This window comes from Erythrolamprus reginae, chromosome 3 (genome assembly GCF_031021105.1).
Source record: "Erythrolamprus reginae isolate rEryReg1 chromosome 3, rEryReg1.hap1, whole genome shotgun sequence".
Classification (NCBI taxonomy): domain Eukaryota; kingdom Metazoa; phylum Chordata; class Lepidosauria; order Squamata; family Dipsadidae; genus Erythrolamprus; species Erythrolamprus reginae.
The window spans coordinates 145,954,030-145,981,444 of NC_091952.1; the positions used below are offsets into that span (position 1 = coordinate 145,954,030).

General features: G+C 38.9%; 1 protein-coding gene across 2 annotated transcripts in view; it reads right to left on the reverse strand.

Moving 5' to 3' along the window:
- Positions 1 to 547: 547 nt before the first annotated feature.
- Positions 548 to 27,415, reverse strand: part of PURA (purine rich element binding protein A) — a 34,154-nt gene continuing 7,286 nt past the window's right edge. The window contains exons 2-3 of one of the 2 annotated variants that reach the window (XR_011558644.1): positions 4,177 to 4,244; positions 548 to 1,580 (exon numbers count right to left, since the gene is read on the reverse strand). The gene's annotated coding sequence lies outside the window, so the exon portion shown is untranslated. Of the gene's footprint in view, positions 1,581 to 2,614; positions 2,733 to 4,176; positions 4,245 to 27,415 lie in introns of those variants that run through there. The other variant, XR_011558645.1, reaches the window with a different exon arrangement.

A 27,415-nucleotide genomic window follows, 5' to 3' on the forward strand; every position in this document is an offset into this window, starting at 1 on the left:
CAGCGAGGAGCCGAAGATCGGTTGCCCACGCAACCTTCCCTGGGTCTTCCCCGCCGCCCACGCAAAGGGGAAACCCGGATCTTCGGCTCCTCGCTGCTGCGGTGCTGCCGAGCAGATCAGCTGCTGGGCGGCCGAAGGAACCTTCCCTGGGTCTTCCCCGCCGCCCACGCGCAGCTCGAGAGCAAGAGGGGGAGAGATAGAGAAAGAGAGAGAAGGAAAGAAAGAGATGAGAGATGGAGGAAGAGAGTATGAGAGAGGAAGAAGCAAGATAGAGAAAGAGAGAGAGAAAGAAAGATGAGAAAGGAAGAGAGTGACGTCATTGGGTGGGAAAATATTTTTAATTAATATTTTTTGAAAAATCGCGATATAGCGTTTCGCGAAGATCGAGATCGCGAAAATCGAGGGATCACTGTATATTGAAACTGATTATTCCATACAATTTTTAAATATTTATACCCTGACAAAACCCAGATATTAACATTATTATTTAAAAATCACCAGAACGATGCATCTTAAATCAAATAATTTATTAAGTAATTACATGTAAACACTTTATATCGACTAGCAAATACATTGCTTGAGTATTCCCCTTCCCACAAAGGAAAATATTCTGTTTCAAAACAGATTAACTAATGGTATACATTCACTGTACAGTGAATGTACGTACAATTGACACTTTGATTTTCCTCAATTCTTATTCATTTAAAGTGCAAAAAAGATATACATTTGATCAGCATTGCAAGACAGTGTCAATAGTAACTTTGGTCTATCAAGTGAAAAACTAGACAAAATTCCAATCTTTACCCTACTATTTTTCAGGAAAGTAGAGAAAACAAACCTTGCAAGACAATCTTAAAAAAATAAATAAATTCCTTTTCACGTTTAACTGAAAATATTTTCAACAAGAGAAATACTATTCTGAACAACGAAACAAGCATGTTTACACTATAATTAGTAGTTACACATAAACAGTGGCACAAGTACATACATCACATAATGTCTGAACATTTCCCATTAGGACAAAATACAACAGTTATGAGATGATATCCAGGCTTTATTCTGCAACTGAAGAATAGTAATTATTTACATAAAAATGTTTAGTTTAACTTTCCAGTGTTCTAATATGTGCACTCATACAGTATATGGTTATTTAATAATTTCAGAAGTTACAGAAAAATATATCCAATGGAGCTTGGCACATCTAATAAATATTAACTAGCAAAAATATGCAGACAAGAGAAATATTGTTTCTGATCTTTACAGAAAATTGACATGTGCAAAACATTCTATATCCAGAAAGGAAAGGTATTTAGGATTACTTTGCCCTGTCAAATCTTTCATCCAAATACAATGATGTGCATCATTGTGAGAAAAAGGAAATGCCTTTATTTTAAAAGTGGTTATACATTTTAATAGTGCCCTATGTTCAGATAACAAAAAGTCATCCAGCAGTCATTATTTCTCAAGAGACAATAATATGCTGAGCTTCCTGGATTATTTGTGCAGGTACCTCATCTTGAGAAGAAAAGCTTTTCAGAACAAGCACTGATTTCCAGAGTAGTTCCCATTATTCTTCTTACCTAGAAAACAGTTTGGAAATGTTTAAGCTGTGCACAAGGTGCTTAAATCTTGGGACAAATCCTACATTTGAGCCAAATTCATTCTAAATTAAAAATTCAAAAGGGCAGAAAATTGGAAAGATCTCAGGTCCAAAGAATTTTAAAACTAATTCACTATTTAATTTACTGTAACTATTAGCAGTTTTTAGATACGTGTGGTATAATCACTTTTGCTTCCTCCTTCTGATTGGGAGAATGAGGAAAAAAAATAGAAATTTATTAATAGATTCTCATTACTATGATTAAATATTTCTAACAACTAAGGATTAGATGCCATCTTTAAGAGACTAAGATTAATTTATTGATACTGATTTATTTGAAGGTTTAGTTTCTGCTTTGCCTGCAGTGAAAAAAATGTACACTTGGTAAATCCTGGCTTGTTTTAACACTCGAAAGTAATGAGCAAATTACGGTAGCTAGAAACGGCCTTGTTTGGGTGCTGCCATATATTGTCCTAGACATAGCCTATCAAATCAGTATTTTAATCTTTAGTCTGACATTGTGAATAACACAATTCAGGCTCACAATGTCAGATTACCTTGTTAACAGGCACTCAGTAAATCCACAAAGATTTAACAATATTGAGCTTAGAATTCCAGTTGTATGTATATCTCTGTATCTCTATAGGGATATTTAGTATTGTTGGAAAAGTTTGCATACAGAATTATCTGTATCTAATTTAGAAACCTGAATACTGATAGAAATATAGTATGGAAAAATGAGCACATTTGAACATAATTTAATTGGCATGTGCAACAATTTGATTAAATATTGATAATATTACAAAATTACAATATTGACACTAAAAAACCCCCACGGCTGATATGCCTAATTAATGAGGTCTTCTTTCCATTGGATATCTTGAAATGAATTATCTATATAGGTAAGGCTAATAATTTTGGTAACTTTTTGAATTGCACTGTAATTTATAGATACTGAAGATGTTTGACTTTTAAATAACTTATTTCAGATGAAACATATACATTTGAATTCCAGAGAAGAAAGAGGAGTTCTCTTCAAGTCTTCTGAATGATTTGAAGATGGACCAGTGTCAATTGCTCAGATTAAAGTTGTGGCCAATAATATTGCACAATCATAATCACAAAAAGAAAGCTGTAAAAGGGGAGGAAAATTAGTTTTCAGCTGGGACAAGAAATTGTGAAAATTCAAGAATGAAAGGGATTTTGTTTAGAAGTAAAAATTGTGATATAAATAAATATGATAAATGCTACACAATTCTACAGGCCATCCCAACATTCACACAGCATGACAGCCTACATAATTCCACCCATTTAGTGTAATGCTTGAAATCATAAGAAGCATTATGCAGAGGAACACGGAATCCTAAACTCAATCACCAATATGTGAGATTCCCAATACATCCATGGGATTCCAGACATTCAGATAGCAAAAGCAGATAACAAGAAGCACATGAGGGTACTGTTGAAGTTACCAGTGCTCCATTGATAGAGACTACTTGATTTGTAAATTAAAAAGTAAGGCTTGATATTGATACATGTTCCTTAAAAGCAAGAGTTAATGGAAAGAAGGGTACTGGCAGGTAATTTCACTTAAGTATACTATAATAATGTATCACCAACATTTTAAATGTTTAGAAAATATTGCAATACAGTGTTCCCTCAATTTTCACGGGGGATGCACCCCGAGACCACACGCGAAAGTTGAATTTCCGCGAAGTAGAGATGCGGAAATAAATACACTATTTTTGGCTATGAACAGTATCACAAGCCTTCCCTTAACACTTTAAACCCCTAAATTACAATTTCCTATTCCCTTAGCAACCACTTACATTATTACTCACCATGTTTATTTATTAAAGTTAATTTAAAAAAATATTTATTAAAGGCGGACGAAAGTTTGGCGATGACATATGACCTCATCGGGCGGGAAAAACCGTGGTATGGGGAAAAAACCCGCAAAGTATTTTTTAATTAATATTTTTGAAAAATCGTGGTATAGACTTTTTGCGAAGTTTGAATCCGCGAAAATCGAGGGAACATTGTATATTCAATATATTGAATTCAATAAATTCAATATCATTCCGTATTGTCTACTCTTACTGTAGAATTGGCAGCAATTTTATTGAAGTCCAATCCCACTTTTATTTAAGTGATTCTGTAGTGATTTATTTCAAAGTTCACTTAAAGCACAATACTATTTTAAACTTCATTAGCTTTATTACTACATGTTAACACTTTTTGGAATGATAAATGTTCAATATATAAGTAGTCAATGCCCATCTAAGAATCTTGTTAAATGGGTGACTAATTCACTCTTAATATATTTTATATATTAAAATAAGGAAGGTTTAAGTTGAATGTTCTTCTGGGCTTAAGTATAATAATTAGCTATATATAAAATTGTCTAAGATGAAAAGAATGCCCCAAACTCCAGTCTGTACGTCTAACCAAGTTCATTTTTTTAAAAAAAAGTGGCAAGCAGGAAAACAAAAAGAATACTCCATACTTTTCATAACCTGAAAAACAAGAGTTTGTAAATAACTGGGGAAGGACAGAAGCAGGAAATGAAGACTGACCTTATAAACAAAGATATGTTTAGGGCTTCTGGTTTCAGGAGAATAAACCGATATTTACTGGTAAAGGTCTGCCAAAAAACAAAAATAGAAACACAAGATTACTGGTAAATATTGGTTTATATGGAAAAATTGTCAGTGTATTCCCCAGTAGTTTCTACAGACTATTGCATTTAAACTATTTCGTGTATCATTTTTTAAAAACACAGAGATAATGTGTATATGAGCCACACAGAATATGGTGTATGGGGAATCACAACAAAGTATAGTGCCTGGGTCTCTTTTACTGTCCCAAACCAGAAGCCTTGTGCTACTGAAAAGCAAGAGAACAAATTTTATTCACTAGTATAAGCACTTTCCTTTTCAAAATACTTTCACAAGGCCTGCTTATATTGAGCAATATTTAAAATAAGCTTTTTTTTTCTATGCAAAATTTAAAGATCATATCAGAATTATTAAAATACATTTCAGGTGAAGGAAAAAACAGACGATGTAGTAGAGCTTATATGAAGAGTGATTTTTCCTTAATGTACAAAATAACTCATGCTAGTTCATTAAAAAAACAAATCAAGTCAGACCAAAACTTTTATTTGCCACCTTAGATTTCCTATCACACATCTTTTTGTTCATATTTGAATAATCTTAATAAGAGCATTGCTTTACAGAAACGTATGAAGAACAATTTTTAAAGAAACATATTATTATTTATTTATTTTGATACTGTTCTTTATTTTCAGATTAGGTAGCTAATCAACTGTGGTAATCCCCCATTACTAAATTGGACCTGGTTTTAATACCTAAGAAAAGTACTTAATATTCAAATATTTTAAATAGACTGAATATACTTAACAGGTCACAATACATTTCCAAAAAACAAATAAGCAAATGAGATTTCTAGATAGATTAGTTTTTGAAAATGTAAGATCAATATTCTTAACTGTTACACAGACTTCTTATTACCTACTGAGATAATGAAAGAGCAATGATTATATACATTTTAATTATGCCATCACCTTCACTTTTATTAAAAATAGAAAACTAAGGATCCAATTTTAATATTGTATTTCATATTTATATTTATCTTTTAATTAAACATTGCAGATTTGCATTAAAAAAAACATCCTACATATCTGGTAATTGAAAGTAAACTCTTCTTTTTTGTATATTATTTTATCTGCCTTTTCTTAGCATTGTGAAGGCATGCAACAATCTGTGTTTAGACACAAATAACTGTCTAAAATATGTGTCTGACTCAGAAGATTGCATGTTGATATGGTCTAGGAACACAATAAAGAATAGGGATGGTAAGAGAACCTTGATTCTGAATTAATGTATGTACTGGTACTTGTAGATAATGCAAATTTAACTTTCGAACAGATTATTAGTTGTCTAACTACTGAGAAAAAGTAAAATGTTCTACTTGGAACTTTGTTGTAAAGAACCAAAACTTGCTCATTGCCCCAGATATTAACTTAGTCAGATCCTCTATCATGCTCCAGTGGCATAATATAAGAAAAAACATTTTTCTTAATATCTTGTCATACCTGGATACAATAAAGATACATGGCCCATAGGGAGAAATGTTTATTATTAATAGCCAGCTTTTGTAGATGCCAGTAGATAATCCATTTCCAATGACATACCCCTTTAATTTTTCCTTTGTAGCAAAAGTCTAAAGAATGACCAAAACCTACAAACCACAAGGCTGAGTTGCTTCTTAATGGTTTCTTTAAAATAATATAAATTCAGAGATTTAATTGAGACTGGGCAAAGATATTTATCTGTTCAAAAAATGGACTCCTCAGATTAACTTTAAGCATATCTTTAATTTTCTTCTTCACACTAGGGATTTGTACTCCTGGTAGATCTGGAGACATCAGGTACTTATTCATTTAATTATTCTTAAGAAAAAAATGTACAATACAATGTATAATACTATAATATATAGTATACTATAATATACTATAATACTATGAGGAGACCAATTACCCTTATTGTGCAATGATGTGAGGAAGGGGAGACAACAACAGTGTAGTTTATTAACTATTGAGAAGTTGTTGCTTGTGGATTCAGCTATGGTAGAAAAAGGGGGTGACACATTTCCACAATTGTTCAGGACATGGAATAAGCCAGAGGTGGATCCAGCTTTGGTAAAAATAGGAAGGAGACAAGATTGGAATTATTCATCCCTCTTTAAGGCCCATCTTCAAATTCAATAATATTATAATTATATATATGGTACTTATCTTCTATTCAATATTTATCAAAATAATGAAAAGCAACGTATCAAATTCAAAAAACTATCCATGCGAAAAGATGCAAATGAAAAAAAGGCTGCCTATAGGAGGTATAAAGAGTCTGGAAGTATAGCTGATAGGGAGGTGTATAAAATGAGACAGAAGGAGGCAAAACAGATAATATATGCTGCTAAAGCCTCAAAAGAGGAAGAAATTGCCAAATCTGTAAAGAAGGGGGATAAAACCTTCTTCAGATATATTAGTGATAAGAAGAAGAAAAACTGCGGCATCAGGAAGCTTAGTACCGGGAATAATACATGCATTAATGGGAATAAGGAGATCGCTGACCATTTCAATAGCTACTTCTGTTCAGTTTTCTCAAAAGACACCTTTCAAAATAATACTATAGAGGGATATAGCATTGCTTCCAGCTGTACGGATTCAGCTCCAGTGATCTGAGAAGCCGATGTCTTAGAAGAACTTGAACGATTAAAGATAAATAAGGCAATGGGTCCAGATGGCATCCACCCCAGAGTTCTTAAAGAACTCAGATCTATCATTGCTACCCCCCTGACTGATTTGTTTAACCAATCCTTGTTAACAGGAGAAGTTCCTGAGGATTGGAGAATGGCCAGTGTTGTGCCTATCCACAAGAAGGGCAGTAGAGAAGAAGCTGGTAACTACAGGCCAGTTAGCTTGACATCAGTGGTAGTTAAAATGATGGAGACTCTACTCAAAAAGAGGATAAATCAGCACCTAAAAAACAATAACTTATTGGACCCAAATCAGCATGGCTTTACTGAAGGCAAATCATGTCAGGCTAATCTCATTGATTTCTTTGACTATGTCACAAAGGTGTTGGATGAAGGTGGTGCCGTGGATATTGCCTACCTGGACTTCAGCAAAGCCTTTGATACGGTTCCACATAAAGAGCTGATAGATAAATTAGTGAAGATTGGATTAATCCCTGGATAGTTCAATGGATTTGCAGCTGGCTGAAGCATAGACATCAGAGAGTTATTGTTAACGGCGAGTATTCTGAGCAGAGTCAGGTTACAAGTGGTGTGCCACAAGGGTCTGTTCTGGGTCCTATTCTTTTTAATATGTTTGTGAGTGACATAGGGGAAGGTTTGGTAGGGAAGGTTTGCCTATTTGCCGATGACTCAAAAGTGTGCAATAGGGTTGATATTCCTGGAGGCGTCTGTAATATGGTAAATGATTTAGCTTTACTAGATAAATGGTCAAAGCAATGGAAACTGCAGTTTAATGTTTCCAAATGTAAAATAATGCACTTGGGGAAAAGGAATCCTCAATCTGAGTATTGTATTGGCAGTTCTCTGTTAGCAAATACTTCAGAAGAAAAGGATTTAGGGGTAGTGATTTCTGACAGTCTCAAAATGGGTGAACAGTGCAGTCAGGTGGTAGGGAAAGCAAGTAGGATGCTTGGCTGCATAGCTAGAGGTATAACAAGCAGGAAGAGGGAGATTATGATCCCGCTATATAGAATGCTGGTGAGACCACATTTGGAATACTGTGTTCAGTTCTGGAGACCTCACCTACAAAAAGATATTGACAAAATTGAACGGGTCCAAAGACGGGCTACAAGAATGGTGGAAGGTCTTAAGCATAAAACGTATCAGGAAAGACTTAATGAACTCAATCTGTATAGTCTGGAGGACAGAAGGAAAAGGGGGGACATGATCGAAACATTTAAATATATTAAAGGGTTAAATAAGGTCCAGGAGGGAAGTGTTTTTAATAGGAAAGTGAACACAAGAACAAGGGGACACAATCTGAAGTTAGTTGGGGGAAAGATCAAAAGCAACATGAGAAAATATTATTTTACTGAAAGAGTAGTAGATCCTTGGAACAAACTTCCAGCAGACGTGGTAGATAAATCCACAGTAACTGAATTTAAACATGCCTGGGATAAACACATATCCATCCTAAGATAAAATACAGAAAATAGTATAAGGGCAGACTAGATGGACCAGGAGGTCTTTTTCTGCTGTCAGACTTCTATGTTTCTATGTTTCTAAAATACAGAGCAGATCTGACTTTCTAATGTATTAATCTTACAAATGTAAAGTTTGGGAGTTTGTTTGTTTATTAAGTATGTATTGGTAGTATACATACTATACAAATGGGATATGTGGTTGTGACTGAGTTGGTTGACTGTTTTTAATATAGTGGGATCTTAGCTTATAGTTTTAATTAATTAGATTTTTTATACACATTGTTTTATATTGTACCCTGTGAGCCGCCCCGAGTCTTCGGAGAAGGGCGGCATACAAATCTAATAAATAATAATAATAATAATAATAATAATAATAATAATATGTGGATATAACACTGTTTTATACATGATATGAGTATTAATAAGAGGGAAACATTAGGACAGGAATGGTAGGCACGCTGATGCACTTATGCAAGCCTCTTACCGACCTCTTAGAAATCGGATGAGGTCAACAAGTGAGTTGAGTTCTGCCTTAATGGGAAAAGTAAAAGTGAAAAATTAAAGTAAAGAGTGAGTTTTGCCTTAAAAGTATTTTTGCATCGCCACAGGTAAAATAAAAACATTGAAAACATTTGTAAAGCAGATATTCATTCAGAAAAGAAAATTAGACAATATTATTGTACCCAAATCATACTGCAGCACATATTTTAAATACTGAATTTAAGATGTGTTGCTCCTGTTAGCATTTCAATTGTGCATGGGTACGCAATCAATACATAGCATACAATTTCTGCAAAGCACTTTGAAATATTGCAAAATATAGACTATATCCATGAATGTCACAGGAGTACAATCTGCAAGTTGTACCATGAGAACTTGCACTATGCTCCTGCATAGCACATATGCAAATTCTCTTTGCTTTTCATTTGTCTTGGGTTCTTCTATGTTCTGCATAAACTGAAAAAGGAGGTTTGGAATATACCCACCCAACCAAGAAATAAATATATTAAATGTGTGATTTCTTCATATAACCTTCCATTTCTTGAAGATCATGAAACACAAAATGAAATGTGAAAATGAGAAACTAGATCAGAACAGAAACATTTTAAAAGTTTAAACAATGTATACAGTTATTTAGGGGAAAGGGATCACAAAAGGAACCATATGGTAAGATTTTCAAAATACTGTACTGTATGTAATTTAAATACTGTATGTAATTTTTTCCAATGAAGTTGATTCAGTTTTCATTTCCCAACATAATAGCTTTGCTAAATGCAATTCGTAAATAAGTAACCTATGACTTTTCTTAAGAAAGTGACACCCTTCATTCATTTTTGCAGTCACTTTTTCATATTTAATAGAGTATGCCAGTTCACGTTTTCTGGAGATTGCACAATTAAAAGGCCTCATTAATTCTATTTTGTCAAGGACTGGTGGGAGGAGGGGGAGAGGGAGGGAGAGAAGGAAGGAGGGAGGGGGAAGAATTGCAAGGACAAAGACAACAATGAGTATAAAAGAAGGGACATGTAGCTCAAAGCAAGGTGGAGAAGAAGCCTGTGTTAATTAATTAATTAATTGATTGATTAATTAATTAATTAATTAAACTAGTTAGTTATCCAATACACCGTCCTACTCCTATTTTCTTCACAATAACCCTGTGAGAAGACTTGGGCTGAGAGAGAATGACTAGCCAAGATCACCCAGTTGCTTTACATAGAGAGGAAGAATAGTAAAAAAATGAAATTATTTGGAGTAACTGTAGGGGAAAAACCGTAACATGACAGCAGGCTACAGTCATCATTCAGAAATAGCTATTCCCTGAAATAGCTGGAAAGCTTTCATTTGTTCTGAGATTATGGATAGCAAAAAAAAGGTGAGGAAGAATATTTTAGCATTATCACCTCCTATGTTTTAAATTTTGTATGGTGCCTTGACTGAAATTTGCTTATTTAATTTAAAAACTTTTCTATTTCCAATCATCAGGTCAGAAATACATGGGCCAGTTATTGAAATAGTGTCCTGTTTGTTGAAGACAAGCTAATAAACATGAATAGTTTTACTAAAGCAAATTACCTGTTAGAAATAGTGATAGCGCAACAGTGGAAATCCGATAGGACACTGGAAGAAGGCATGATAATCAAAAAGGTGCTGGATGTGCAGAGATGGACAGGATGTCCAAAAAATTACAAGGTACAGAAGACTCAGAGTATTATAAGATATGGGGAAACCTTTATGACTGGCTAGAGAAAAGAACCATGATAAAATAAACAAATTACAAACTTCCATAAAACAGATTAAAGTATAAGCAAAGCAAAGCAATACGTTAATAAAAGAACACTAAGTTACGAGGAAAAACTCTCCGATGGAATACAGTATTCAAAAAGAGTGGGGAAATTTTTATTTCCCAAATGTTTGTATTTATATGTTTTGTTTTATTTACTGTCTTGTTTTATTTACTGTTTTGTTTATCTGTTTATTTGCTGGTTCATTTTACCATTTATGTATAAAAATTAAAAAAATAATTTTTAAAAAAGAAAGTGATAAGGACAGAGACGCACCCAAATGAAGAGGATGCACGCGCAGTACACTGGATTGCAGGTAAGTGCAACCCGCCGCTGCTCAGCATGTCACCTCTGGCACACATACCATAGGTTTGCCATCACAGACCTACAGCATTTTGATGTTGATAAACTATTGTATAGCCAAAGTTAAACAAGCTAGAAACAATAGCGTAATATTGTTTCAGCAATGTCTGGAATGTCTCATGTATTTTATATTATTATTATTAAGTGTTGGTTATGACCTTTAAAGCCCTTCATGGCATCGGACCAGAATATCTCTGAGACTGCCTTCTGCCGCACGAATCCCAGCGACCGATTAGGTCCCACAGAGTGGGCCTTCTCCGGGTCCCGTCAACTAAACAATGTCGGTTGGCGGGCCCCAGGGGAAGAGCCTTCTCTGTGGCGGCCCCGACTCTCTGGAAACAGCTCCCCCAGAGATTAGAACTGCCCCTACCCTCCTCGCCTTTCACAAACTCCTTAAAACCCACCTTTGTCGTCAGGCATGGGGGGAACTGAGATATCTCCCCCGGGCGTATACAATTTATGTATGGTATGCTTGTGTGTATGTCTGTTTAATAATGGTTTTTTTTAATATTTTAAATTGTAAATTATTAGATTTGTTATAAACTGTTTTTATTGTGTTGTGAGCCGCCCCGAGTCTACGGAAAGGGGCGGCATACAAATCTAATAAATAATAATAATAATAATAATAATAATAATAATAATAATAATAAAAATAAAAATAAAAATTATAATACACACACACACACACAGCTCAAAAAAATAAAGGAAACACTCAAATAACACATCCTAGATCTGAATGAATGAAATATTCTCATTGAATACTTTATTCTGTACAAAGTTGAATGTGCACATCAGCAGGTGAAATTGATTGTCAATCAGTGTTGCTTCCTAAGTGGACAGTTTGATTTCACAAAAAAATGATTTAGTTGGAGTTATATTGTGTTGTTTCCTTTATTTCGAGTAGTGTACATACATACATACATACATACATACATACATACATACATACATGCACACAGGGGTGGGCAGCAGGCAGGACGTGGTGGAACACAGTTCCACCGGCAGAAATGAAGATGTGTGCGCAGCTCCAGCTGATTGGTGGCTGTCACTTCCTGGATTGCTGGTCTCGGCTCGGCTCTCCTTTTTTCCCTGCTGCTGCTGCTGCTGCTGTGTCTACACTCTTTGCTTTTTTCCTCTTTCCTCCTTCCTGGCCTCGGATGAGCTTCCCTCTCTCCTGCCCAGCTCCCCTCCAGCCTCCCATGGCCACCTCCCACCTGAGGTGCAAGCAGGTGTGGGTGGAAGTGGCAGCACCCGTTTGCCTAGCTATCCAGCCTGTGACGGGGGGGGGCAGGAAGGAGAGCGCGGGAAACATGAAGCAAATTGTCACCCCAGCGAGTGACACTGGTAAGATTGTAAGTCGAGGACTTAACAGTTCACTTGAACTATGATGATTGTTCAAGCCACTCCCACCTGGTCACATGGCCGGCAAGTAACTCCTACCCAGTCACATGACCATTAAGCCACACTCACAAATAAGCCACATCCACAGTGTGGCAGTAAAATCTTTGGCTGCCCATTACTGCATACACATATATACATATAGGTCTAAGCATACAGTATTCGAGTCTTTTCCTGTGTAAGATTGATAGAGTCTTGGGAAAGTTTCGATGAGGTCCCACTCATCACCTTCAGGCTGGTGCATTTGGCTTCATGCTAGGATGAACAAAGCATGGTCTGAGCTGCTGTCCCTCTATAAAAACTGGTGGGTGGGTGTGGAGTGCTGGTTCAACTGCTGCAAGCGGGTTGGTTGGCTGTGTTGTAACATCTTGATTAATTGTTGGGGTAACACCTTAAGTAGTTGATGAAGTTTATGTTTGCAGATTAGGGGTGACATCCTGAGTAGTTTTTGCAGTTGATGCCTGCAGACTAGTCAGCCGTTTTGTAATGTATGTCTGTGGTGTAACATCCAGGGTCAAAACATTGCCAAGATTCTATCAGTCATACACAGGAAAAGACCCAAATATGCCAAGAGCTACATACCTATACCCGTGAAAAATCTACAAATATACAGTATTTTTGCTGAAAAGGATGGGAAACAGTGATCCCTCGAGCATCGCGAGGGTTACGTTCCAAGACCCCTCGCGATACTCGATTTTTCGCGATATAGTGGTGCGGAAGTAAAAACACCATCTGCGCATGCGCGCCCTTTTTCCATGGCCGCGCATGCGCAGATGGTGGAGTTTGCGTGGGCGGCGGGGAAGACCCAGGGAAGGTTTCTTCGGCCGCCCAGCAGCTGATTTGCTCGGCAGCACGGCAGCAGCGAGGAGCCGAAGATCAGGGTTTCCCCGCCGCCCACGCAAAGGGGAAACCCCGATCTTCGGCTCCTCGCTGCTGCCGCACCTGCCGCTTGTCCGCCGCCTGCCCGCCTGCCGCTTGTCCGCCGCCTGCCCGCCCGCTGCTTGTCTTCCCGCCGCTTGTCCGCCGCCCGCCGCTTGTCCGCCGCCCGCCCGCCGCTTGTCTGCCGCCCGCCCGCCGCTTGTCCGCCCGCCGCTTGTCCGCCGCCTGCCCGCCCGCCCGCCGCTTGTCCGCCCGCCACTCGCCTGCCCGCCGCTCGGTGCACGAGAGAGGGAAAGTGAGAAAAAGAGAGAGAGCAAGAGGGGGAGAGATAGAGAAAGAGAGAGAAGGAAAGAAAGAAAGAGATGAGAAAGGAAGGAAGAGAGTGAGAGAGAGGAAGAAAGAGAGAGAGAGAAGAGTGGAGTATTTTTTAATTAATATTTTCTGAAAAATCGCGATATAGCGTTTCGCGAAGATCGAGATCGCAAAAATCGAGGGATCACTGTATAGCTATTTCAAGCTCTTTTGCTCTCTTCAGCTAGCCATACCGTTACAGGATTTGAATCTGTGGGGTCTGCCTTGCAAGGCAGCAGCTCTGAGGTTCTAGAAGTTAAAACTGCTGCCTTGCAAGGCAGACCGCACAGGTTCAAATCCCAGTACAGTAAGTGTATGGCTAGCTGAAGAGAGCGAAGGAGCTCAAAATATATCTATGCTAGTCTCCCTTACTTTTCATTATCAGCAAAAATATGTTACACATATATGGTTTTTCATCTATAAAAAAGAAAATTATCTACCTTGTATATGGCCCCCGGAGGAGCCGATGGGCAAAAAGGAAGCTGTGTGCTCCCTCTCATATACCAGTGTGATTCGACAGGGGAAACAAACAAACAAACACACATACATACATAAATACATAAAGTATACACACACACACACACACGTATGTGTATGTCTGTGTAATTATTATCTGAAAATAATTCATTATACTTTTAAACTATGTACTTAGTTTCTAAAATAAAGCCTACACTTACTCTTGAAAAGTGATTACAATTTATTATCAGACACTCTTACTAAATATGAATTAAGTAGAATCATTTTTATAGTGCTGTAAATTATTAATTTCTTCAACTAGCCTCAATTTAAGTCAAAGCTATTGTACTAAGTTTATACAATGCTGTATGTGAAAACAAGTTTCATATATTAACAGAACAACAACGTTGGAAGGGACCTTGAAGGGCCGCAATAGAGGTTGACCTCTATTGCAATACAATTGCCTTATGCAAATGCAATAAAGGGCATGAAAGTCAGGGAGCATATTGTTTCTCAGCTGTTCTGGCAATATGGAATAAGCTACTTTTGGATTTAAGACATTTTAAAATGATCTATAAACTACAATATTTAAACAGAGGGTTTAGAGTATAGGGCAAAGGTGGTATTCAGGTGGTTCAGACCTGAATCGAAGGTGGAAATTTGGACTGGTTTGCCGGACTGGCAAATACCATCTCTTGTTGGCCTCACCCCCACCCACCCGATCGCTGCTTGACCACACCCATTCACTTGCTACTCTCCCCGCCTGCTGGCTTGCCGCCCCACCCAGTCACCCAGTCACCCTATATAGCAGTGTTTCCTAAATGCTGGCTGGGGAATTCTGGGAGTTGAAGTCCAAATATCTTCAAGTTGCCAAGGTTGGGAAACACTGCTATATAGGTTGCCTTTGCCATGTGGCCCAGCCAACCGCCTCCACTTGGTACCTTGCCTGCTCTTCTCTTTGCCTTGGGTCAGGGTCCAGGGATGGTTTTTAAGGATCAATAAAAAATGATAATACTAAGAACATAAAGATCAGAAGAGATTGGAATTTAAATCTTGTTTTAAATTTGTGAAAAAGGTATATACTCTTACTGAGGAAAATTCTAAGATTTACACAAATAATTATGGTAAAATATGGAAGGAGATATACTTGTATTTAAATAGGTGACAAAAATTAGATTTGTCATTAATGAAAAGAATCTAAATAATTAAAATGAATATACTACTGTTATTTCTATTTCATATTATACTGATATTGATTACAGATTCCATTTTCAAACAGATTTGGAAAAATCTACATTTTTGAAGAATGAAATATAACTTGCTACAAGATTCTAACAGAGGTGGTCTCGGTTTGCCAGATTATATTATACTTGTTGTCTGCTATGGTTAAAAGATTGGATAATTTCTAAAAAATCAAGGCTGTTAGATCTCAAAGGTTTTGATTTGACATTTGGGTGGCATGTCTATCTGTGATAAGACAAAATAAAGGTTAACCCTGGCTTTACAATTCATTTTCTTAAGCAATTGATTGCACATGTATGGTAGAAGTATAAAAGAAAATTAGCTGATAAAGTGTTACTTTTGCTATCATCTCATGAAGGGCTATATAGAACAGAGATTATTTCAGAATGTAAATGAATGACATATTGAGACACTGATATTTGAAAGAGAGTGATTTAAGATAAAAACAAGAGAGCAACTAGTAAATGGAGGATTTGCTTGTGATTGGTTTAATTATTATAGGATTTTTGGAAGATTTAAACTTGATAATAAAATTGTTTTCACAGGAACTAAATCTGAATTGGATGTTAATTTATGTTGTAGAGATTTCTAAAGTATATAAAATGCTGATTAGGATGAACCTAGAACAGTGATGGCGAACCTTTTTTTCCTCAGGTGCTGAAAGAGCATGTGGGCGTGCTATCGTGCATATGTGAGTGCCCACACCTATAATTCAGTGCCTGGGGAAGGCAAAAACAGCTTCTCCCACCCCCCTCCGTAGTGTTTTGCCCTTCCCAGGAGCCGGGTTAGGGTAAAAACGCCCTCCCCCATCCCCCTGGAGGCTCCCTGGAAGCCAAAAACTCCCTCCCAGAGCCTCCGTGCAAATCAAAAATCAGATGGCTGACACACACATGGATGTTGGAGCTCAGCTAGGATAATGGCTTGAGTGCCAGCAGATATGGCTCCGCATGCCACCTGTGGCACCCGTGCCATAGGTTCACCATCACTGACCTAGTGTTAAAGAGTATATGGGAAAATGTGCAAAAACATGGGTATAACACTAGATTAATGGAAGAATGTACAGATGAAGGGAATGAAAGAAAACTTTTATAAAACAATGTACCATTGGTACCTGACCCTAGATAAACTAGCCAGAGGTTTAAGAGATTTCTAATAAGTGTTAGAAATGTAGTCAAAATCCAGGTTCATTTTATCATTGCAAATATGTGAAAACATACAGGATAAACAATGACAGTGACAATGCAAAAAATATTTAAGACACAAATATTAAGAGCAAGGAGGGAGGTGGAATTGCTGCTCCACTGGACTACGGCGGTTAACATCGAGAAATATAGGAATTTGTGGATTAATTTGACATTGGACTTACAGCTTTGGAGAGGTGAGCATTCGCCGCCCAAGAAGACCCTTCCTCCCTGCTCTTTCGTGCTGCTTTTGCCCCTGTTTTGCCCCAGAGTCAGCAGTTTAGTCATCTGGGCTTCGGAAATGGCGACTGCGAGGTAAAATCGAGCCACCCGTCATCCGTGGCATTGTGGCATGCTGCCTGTTGCCTCCTCTTGTATATCAGCAAATCGGGAGGATAGAAAGGGGGTTTGGAACCCCAGAAGAAAGTAACCCTTGCATCCAGATTAAGAAGACTAAGAAGATCCCAATGCCCCTGCTCCGCGGCGTTTTAAACTATTTTCGCCATAGAGACATTGCTGAGTAATCAGCTGGGGCTCGGAAATGGTGGCTACTAAGTAACACTGAGCCGCCTGTCGCTTACCTGTGTGCTCATTTGTTTCTTGTCTATGGCTACTGCTTATTATTTGCTTTTCTGTGTCATCTGCCTGGCATCTGCCACCACGGAGTAGATATAATACTGGAAAAACTGTGGGAAATAGCCAGATTCTCCCCATAGAATCAGATGGTCCTGGGTCGCCGTTGCACCAGATGGTGGGGACGCCCAACATCGAAGGGACCATTGGAACGGGTGGACGTTCAAGACCGAATCTGGAGCAGGCACTTACGAGACTACAAACACATGGAACGGGGAGGATTGTGTGGAAAATTGGAGATGCCTCCTGAGAGGAACAGCGGACATTGGAGAGTGATCAAAGGGATTGATAGGAGTCAGGAGAGATACAAAGACAGAGAAGTCCCAGGAAACAATAGCCAACCACATGGACATGAACTGGGGATGCTGGTTGGTGGCAGCAGCCAGCATTGCAGTGGTCATTTTTACCCAGAAACCTGGACATTTGGGAACCTGGGTTTCTCATTTAGGGTCTCATACTAGACTTTTCTGGAACTTAATTGATTCAGAGCCTAGCGCCATCTGCCTGCTGCTATTAAGAACTGCTGATTGATTACTTTTTCCTATGTTTCCTATTACTATTGTTATTTCTTATTTCTTATTTCTTATTGTTGTTGTTTTTGTTTTTTAATAGTTTTTAACTATTTTTAGCTAATTTATTGGGGGGTCTTTTTAATTGATGGATGCGTATGATTATTGGATTGAATGGGGCTATATGCATTGGGTGGATGATTATAGGATGAATGGGGGTGGGTGGGATGGATTGGAGGGTGGGACTACGGTGTGAGTGAGATAAATGGAAATAGTATGAATGATATATTTGGCCAACCTGATGCTGGAGAGGCAGGAGGGGGTGGCACTGATCTCTGGGGTGGCAGAGGGTCGGAATATCCAGGTGTTGCTGGGGAGAGGCAGATATCAGGGGAACGAGGGATTGCTGCTTAATAACGATCCCTTGTTCTGGCTCCATGAGCTCAACCCTGGGCACTGGTGATGAGTATAATTCTGGCCCTGGGCTCAGATTGCTGCTACTCAATGCCAGGTTGGGGGTAAATAAAGCTCTCCTCATCCGGGATTTGATCCTGGATGAGGAGGCCGACCTGGCATGTGTAACTGAAACCTGGCTGGGCCCAGAGGGAGGAGTTCCTCTCTCTGAAATTTGCCCAGCCAGGTTTCAGATATGGCATCAAGCTCGACCCCAGGGAAGGGGGGAAGGAGTGGCTATTATAGCCAGGGAGAACCTTTGCCTACGTAGACTCGTTGCTCCAGAGATTGCGGGTTGCGAGTCCCTCTTGATGAAGTTAGACTTAGGGGTTCAGGTGGGCTTATTTCTCACGTACCTGCCTCCCAGCTACGTGTCAAAAGCCCTGCCTGTGCTACTTGAGGAGGTAGCCGGATTGGCAGTGGAGTTCCCCAGACTTATTGTCTTGGGGTACTTTAACCTGCCGTCTCTCGGCAAAACCTCTGGACTGGCACAGGAGTTCATGGCCACCATGACAGCCATGGACCTGACTCAAGTAATACAGGATCTGACTCACGAGGGGGGGCATGCACCCAACATGGTATTCCTCTCTGAGCAATTGAGTAATGGTCTGAGACTAAGGGGCTTAGAAGCGTTGCCTTTGTCATGGTCAGACCATTTTCTACTATGGCTTGACTTCCTGACTCCAATCCTTCCCCACAGGGAGGCGAAACCAATTAAGTTGTTCTGCCCCAGATGCCTGATGGACCCAGAGGGCTTTCAGAAGGCGCTTGGGGTTATTCCAGATACACTCATCCACAGTTCAGTGGAGTTCCTTGCTGAGGCCTGGAACAAGGCTGCAGCGGGGGCTCTTGACCAGATTTCGCCGTTGCAACCTCTCCATGGCACTAGACCCCGTAGAGCTCCATGGTTCAATGAGGAGGTCCGGGAGTTGAAACGCCAGAAGAGACATCTAGAGAAGCACTGGAGGAAGAGTAAGTCTGAATCCAACTGAACACTTGTAAGAGCTTTTATTAAGACTTACAAAGTGGCGCTCAAGGCGGCAAGATGCGCGTATCATGCCGCCTTGATTGCATCAGTGGAATCCCGCCCGGCCGCTCTGTTTAGGGGGAGTTGGGGAACCCTTACAGAGTAGTGCCGAGGATTTTAACATGTTTTTCGCTGATAAAATCGCTCGGATCCGGGTGGACCTCGACTCCAATTGGAAAACAGAGTCGACTGACGAGTCAGTTGAGGTGACTGGGGCCCGTACTTGTCCACCTGTCTGGGAAGAGTTTGATCTGGTGACACCTGATGAAGTGGACAAGACCATTGGATCTGTGAGTTCCGCCACCTGTTTGCTGGATCCGTGTCCCTCCTGGCTGGTTTCGGCCGGCAGGGAGGTGACACGGAGCTGGGTCCAGGAGATTGTCAACGCTTCTTTGGGGAGGGGGTCCTTTCCGGATCCCTACAAGGAGGCACTTGTGCGCCTCCTCCTCAAGAAGCCTTCCCTGGACCCAGCCATTCTCAACAACTATCGCCCAGTCTCCAACCTTCCCTTTATGGGGAAGGTTGTTGAGAAGGTGGTGGCGCTCCAGCTCCAGCGGTCCTTGGAAGAAGCCGATTATCTCGCCCCTGAACAGGCAGGATTCAGGCAGGACTACAGCACGGAAACTGCTTTGGTCGTGCTGATGGATGATCTCTGGCGGGCCCGGGACAGGGGTTTATCCTCTGTCCTGGTGCTTCTTGACCTCTCAGCGGCTTTTGATACCATCGACCATGGTATCCTTCTGCGCCGGCTAGAGGGGTTGGGAGTGGGAGGCACTGTTCTTCAGTGGTTCTACCTCTCCGGTTGGTCGCAGTCGGTGTTAGTGGGGGGGGGGGTCAGAGGTTGACCTCTAGGTTGCTCCCGTGTGGGGTACCTCAGGGGTCGGCCCTCTCCCCCCTGCTATTTAATATTTACATGAAACCGCTGAGTGAGATCATCCAAGGGCATGGGGTGAGGTATCATCGGTATGCAGATGATACCCAGCTCTACATCTCCACCCCTTGTCCAGTCAGCAAAGCAGTGGAAGTGATGTGCCGGTGCCTGGAGGCTGTTGGGGTCTTGATGGGTGTCAACAGACTCAAACTCAACCCTGATAAGACGGAGTGGCTGTGGGTTTTGCCTCCCAAGGACAATTCTATCTGTCCTTCCATCACCCTGGGGGGGGGGTTAATGACCCCCTCAGAGAGGGTCCGCAACTTGGGCGTCCTCCTTGATCCACAGTTCACATTAGAGAAACATCTTTCAGCTGTGGCGAGGGGGGCGTTTGCCCAGGTTCGCCTGGTGCACCAGTTGCGGCCCTATTTGGACCGGGAGTCACTGCTCACAGTCACTCATGCCCTCATCACCTCGAGGCTCGACTACTGTAATGCTCTCTACATGGGGCTACCTTTGAAAAGTGTTCGGAAACTTCAGATTGTGTGAGAGCAGTCATGGGCTTCCCCAAATATGCCCATGTTACACCAACACTCCACAGTCTGCATTGGTTGCCGATCAGTTTCCGGTCACAATTCAAAGTGTTGGTTATGACCTATAAAGCCCTTCATGGCACCGGACCAGATTATCTCAGGGACCGCCTTTTGCTGCACAAATCCCAGCGACCAGTTAGGTCCCACAGAGTGGGCCTTCTCCGGGTCCTGTCAACTAAACAATGTCATTTGGCGGGACCCAGGGGAAGAGCCTTCTCTGTGGTGGCCCCGGCCCGTTGGAACCAACTCTCCCCAGAGATTAGAATTGCCCCCATCCTCCTCACCTTTCGTAAGCTTCTTAAAACCCATCTCTGCCATCAGGCATGGGGGAACTGAAATATTATTTCCCCCTAGGCCTTTACAATTTACGCATGATATGTTTGGATGTATGTTTGGTTTTATAATAAGGTTTTTTTTAAGTTATTTTAGTATTGGATTGGATTGTTACATGCTGTTTTTATCATTGTTGTTAGCCACCCTGAATCTATGGAAAGGGATGGCATACAAATCCAATAAATAAATTAATTAATAAATTAATAAATTAATTAATGAAACCTAAAGCTTTCCTTTTAGGTATGATGGACAAACCAATTGAAAAACAATTTGGGATGCTATTCCTTCACATAGTGACGGCTTCAAGGATGTACTTGCCAAACACTAGAAAGAAAAAGAAATGGTGTTGAATGGATTTTGAAATTGACTGAATTAGTAGTGAAATTAACTGATTTGATTAGAGATAATGGACTAGAGTCACTAGACATATATGAGAAACTGGAAATCATTTGTGGAGTTTCTACATGTTAAATATAAAAACAGATGGTTAATAGAGAGATTTGAAGATTAGTGTAATGTTTAACCTTTTTTTCAGCCAAGTTTTACATTATAAATGTTAAATCCAATTGACCACTTTTCCCTTCTTTTTTGTATGCTATTTTTTTCTTTTTTGCTGTTATTGTTAGGGTTGATTGTATGTTTTGGCTTTGTTTCATTTTATTTGTTTGTTTTACTGTTCTGTATTTTATTCTCTATGATAAAACAATCAATTTTTTAAAAAAAGAATGGCCTACATTTCAATGTAGCAGTGGAAATATACATACAGTCATTTTTAGACTAACAGGAGAGATGTGCAAGAAAAGCACTAATATTGCTAATATGTATATGTAACTGAAAATAGATGTATTATTTTTTTTAAAAAAATCATTATAAAAATACAGCACTTAACTGTTCCTTATAGGAATTGATGACAGGTATTCTTTGAATTAAAGCAACTTTTTTAATGGGATAAGAGAATCCTAATAAAATGTGGCATATATTCCAGTGTCTTCAACAGTGGTCCTGGATGCTAATGCCAATAAAAGTGCTTAAAATAATAAATAGTGCTACTGTATGTTAGTAACTCAAGTTATTGTCTTCTAAAACATGTAATACGGGTTAAGTATACAGTCTCTTAGGCTGTATCTAATATAATTTCAATATATAATTTAGCAATGAAAAGCTGATCTAATTCGGGAAACAAAAGTTAGGAAAATGATTATCAATTATAAAATTCAGAATTTTGCTTTTACCTTTGCTCCAATTTGATGAAATTCTGAGTGTTTCTATTTCCTAATATTAGTATCCTTTTTTAAGGTATTATTTCAAATATTACTATCCTATTTGACAATCATTATCTTTTAGGATGGCCTTGTTTAAGGATATACAAGGTAATCCTCAACTTACAACAATTAGTTTAGTGATCATTCAAAGCAGAGGTGGGTTCGGACTGGTTCAGACCAATTTGCCCAATCTGGCAGCGGCCTGCTGGTGATGTAATAATGATGTCACAGAACTGATTTGGTTGGTGCCAGTCCATTATGACTGTTTTTCACACTTATGACCATTGCAACATCCCCATGGTCACATGACTTACATCCAGATGCTTGACCATTGGTTCATATTTATGACAGTTGCAATGTCCCAGACTCATGTGCCCATCTTCTGAAACCTTCTGACAAGCAAAGTCAATGAAGAAGCCAGATTCACTTAATAACCATGTTACTAATTTGTCAACTACAGTGATTCACTTAACAAATTTGAGAAGCAAGGTTGTAAAATGGGGCAAAACTCATTTAACAAATTTCTCACTTAGCAACATAAATTTTGGACTCAATTGTGGATATAAATCGAGGACTACCTATACAAGAAGTGCATCAATGTAAAAGCACTTTTTGATTCCAAGTAGCCAGACACATTATATGCAGATCAGATCACCACAGCTTGTTCAGAAAAATCATGTCTAAAAATTCTGACTTAATGGAGTGTAAATTCAATAAATTACAATACAATGTCATAGATAAAATAGTATAACTGCAAATTAATAAATATTTTTAAATATTCGTTCTTATCTATTTCCCAAGAATTGTAACTTCTTTTGTGTACCCTCATGAACCAAACTGTGATTTTTATGTACCGGTACTTAGAAATACAGTATATTTGATGGTTACACTGTAGGTAAGAAGTAGTGTCTCAAAACAACAATCCATCCCATTATAATAACAGGGAGCACTGGTTAAGAACACAAATTATTATACATCATTTTCCTATAAAAATGTGCAGTAAAAAAATCTGAGACAAAGATATTAATGCTACACAGATATATCATACTTGCTGAGAAGTCATAGAGAACTACTGGCACCTATGCGAGGGAGGTTAAAAAGTGAAGATGATGTTATCACAGTACTATATAAAAGAGCTCAGGCTTTGATCACGCTGCCATGACTTTTTGATATTTCACCAAGGATAGTAGTGAGATGCTATAAATCTATAGGGATGAAGGAATGACAAACTGGCAACCACGTTAAACTACAGTGCACCAGTCCTTGATCACTAAAAAACATGGCAGACTTGACAAAACAAAAACAATAGCCTCAAAACAGGGTGAGAGAAAAAAATGTCAAATATTTAACATAAGAAAATTATTCAAATTCCAATTAGACAATTTGAAAGAAATTTGACTATTTGTGGGATAGGCCTTTAAGTGGTAAGAAACAATCTTTGTTTTTCTGCATAATATGCTTATATAATCCTAAACCTTGTTATTGAATGTGCCAAAGAGTGTCAATTTTAGGGATAAATGGATGTGTTGTATTTTTATTGTAAAAACAAGACGAGAAGATGATAAAAATGTATGTCACATACCAAATATTGCTGTTTTGGGAACCACAAAAATGGAACAGGACATGTGATATTTAATAAAAGTTTTGATCACATTATTCCTAATATTCAGATACCTGTGAAGCTTTTTATCATCTTTCTTCATTCATTCCTATCATATATTCCATATATAATTTGATTTTACATAATTGTTTTGTGTCTACCAAGTAAAACCACTGAGCCAGAATTTCCTTTCCTAAGCAACAAGGATTTAACTCGACTGGCAAATGAAAACTAACAAAGGACCAATTTCTCCAGAAAATAAAGAACACTTTGAAGCAAAGTATTCTACTTTTGACAGCCAATACAGTACCTTTAACTTAAAAAATTACAACCACAAAACCAAGTTTTATTTAATGGAAAATAAATAGACATTTCCAAGGTTCTTTTTGACAGGCAGTAGACAATTTGGTTTATATTGGACAAAAATTCTATAACTTTCAGTTAAAATAGCCAGCGATCAGTAGCTGTGATCAAAAATACCTGGAGAACATTAATCCCACTAATTCTTCTGTTAAACATGGGATTTGAAAAATGAACATGACTTTAAAATAAAGCAGTATGATTTTTAGTGGCGCATGGAACTTAAATAATCTCATAAGATTCACTTGCTTCAGAATGGGAGTAATACACATTCATTTTCCAAACATTTAATAAGACCTAAATACCATTTTTAATGTAGACTGCAGCTTCCATTCAATCTAAGGGCAGATTCAATATATGAGTTAATGGTAAAACTACTGAACAAGTCAAATGATCACTCTAGTAAGATGCAAAAGTAGTCAATTGACTATATAAAATGACCAATCAAATGGAAACTAGTACTGTAAGAAATTTTCTGCAATGGTCAGGATGCACTAATTACAAAGTCATGACCCACTGTGTTTTCATTTAGGAGACCAGAAAAATAATTGAGAAGGAAAATACAACTATACTTAGAACTCAACCTGGAAATAAAGAGGAACTTTCTGACAGTGAGAGTGATCAACCAGTGGAACGGCTTGCCTGCAGAGGTGGTGAACGTTCCAACACTTGAGACTTTCAAGAAAAGACTGGACTGCTATTGAACTAGTGTGATGTAGGGTCTCTTGCACCAGCAGGGGTTGGACTAGATGACCTGCAAGGTCCCCTCCAACTCTAATAAAAATTAAAAATTAAAAAAATAAACTTGTAGACAGGGCCAAATATTCTGGCATTTCTTTATTCATCTTTCATGGTATTAATTTTCTCTTAAGCCTATATTAAGGTTTACTTTTCTTTTTGAAATTTCCATCTCCCAGTATTAAGAAATTATACTGCTGATTAGTTTGAATTGTCCACTAAAGTAAAGAAAAACCTAAGATTCCTATTGCCAGGAAAGTACAGTGGTACCTCTACCTAAGGACGCTTCTACTTAAGAACTTTTCTAGATAAGAATCGTGTGTTCAAGATTTTTTTTGCCTCTTCTTAAGAACCATTTTCTACTTAAGAACCCAAGCCTGGAAAAATTTCCCAGGAAATTTGAGAGCAGCATGAAGGCCCGGCCAGTTTCCTGCCATTCCCCCTTTAACCCTGGGCATCTTGGACTTTTCTGGGCCGCCAGAGGAGCCTTTCGGTGGCACTTAAGGAGGCTTTGGCAGTCCAGAGTGAACGAAGATTTTCCTTTCTCTGGGTGCTTGGAGAGGGAATAAACCTCTGCTGCTGCCCAGAAAAAAGAAACACTCCCTTTGCTCTGGGCAGCCCAGAGCGAGTGGAGCATTTTCCTTTCTCTGGGTGCTTGGAGAGGGAATAAACCACTTTGCTGTGGTAACTCCCTCGCGCTGCCTCCCCAACACCTGGTGCGAGGTTGCCTCCCGGAGTGTCTAGGCCCGGAAAGGCAAAAGGGGGCACTTCGCCCCGGCCAGATCAACTCGGCTTCAGCCAAACTGAGGAGTCACCACAGTGAAGGAAAGGTGCCGGCTACAAAGCGAGCGAGCGAGCGAGAGGAGGGGAGCCCTTCAGCATAGGAAGAGGAAGCAGGTAGCAGAAGCAGCAGCAGCCTCCTTTCAGTCAAAGGAGTGGGAGGTTTCCCCCCTTTTGCCCGCCTGGGTTTCTCTCTCTGGCGCAGTGTATGGGAGGCAGCCTCGTGCTGGATGTATGGCAGGCGCATGCTCCTCCTCACCACCTCAGAGTCCCTCTTTTTTTTTTTAAGCCTTAAAGTTTTGGATTTTTTTGATTCTCATCTCAACTTCTTCCTTCGGCAGCGACTGTCCTCCTCCTCCTCCTCCCACCCAAATTCCAAGCTTTTCTTTCTTTTGCACACATTATTTGCTTTTACATTGATTCCTATGGGAAAAATTGTTTCTACTTACAAACCTTTCTACTTAAGAACCTGGTCACAGAACGAATTAAATTCTTAAGTAGAGGTATCACTGTATAAGGGAAGTGTAGCTAGGTGATTCATTTTTATAGAAAGCTTGTTACAGGTAGCCCTCAGCTTATGACCACAATTGAGCCCAAAATCTATATTGCTAAGCAAGAAATTTGTTAAGTGAGTTTCACTGATTTCTTACAATCTTTCTTGCCACGGTTGTTAAGTGATCACTGCAGTTGTTACGGTATTTCTTGGAGTATAAGATCACCTTTTTACCCCACAAAAGGATGAAAACCTGGGTGCATCTTATACACCAAATGTACCCAGCCATCCCCTCCCTTTGGCCTCAGCCTCCCAGCAATTTACCTCCTTGCAGCAAACAACATAGAGTCTGATTAGCACAAGCAATTGATTATCAGTCTCTGGACATACTGCTGATTTAGCACAGGCAGACAACGTGCTAGAACTGAAAGTAAAACTAGCTTGCAGGGAGGCAAATTGCTGGGAGGTGGACTGCTGGCAATGTTGGATTGCTGAAACTGCAAGGAGGTAAGTCAATAACTATAAATGTCTATAGAATATTCAAATTATTAGACTTATTTTTGAAAGATTGCTTTATTAATGTTCTAGACAATTGAACAAAATGAAGCTTTTAAAAATAAATGCTTGATCTGAAGAGGCCCAGTGCTATTGTATTTTCTTTTAAATAGCAAAGAATAACTTTACTTCCAGAAAGCCACATCAAATTTAAAGATTTGTAAAAATATAATCTGAAATGTCCTGTTCAATATTAAGATAAGGCAGTTGAGTTAAATCCTAATTTAGTCTTGTTTGGAGTAGATCTATTTAAAAAATAGGGAGGAGGTAGTGTGACTACATTTAAGAAAACCTGCTGGCTTTAATATACTGCCATAATGTACATTTCTCCAATTCTTTGCTATTTCTATGGGTCAGACACACATGCACAGAAATGCACAGCAAAGTGTATATCATCTGTATTGTTTGCTGTTTGCTGGGAGGCAGAGGCATTTTTCCTTGTTTTCATCCCCCCAAATTAAGGAGTGTCTTATATTCTGAAAATAAATGAATCTGGGTTTCCCATTGACTTTGCTTGTCAGGTCAAAAAAGGTGAACACATGACCTTAGGACACTGCAACTATCATAAATATGAATCAGTTGCCAACTGTCTGAATTTTGAACACGGGCATGCTGCAACAGTTTGTGGAAAATGGTCATGTAATTTTTTCAATAATGTTGTAACTTTGAATAATTACTAAATGAATTCT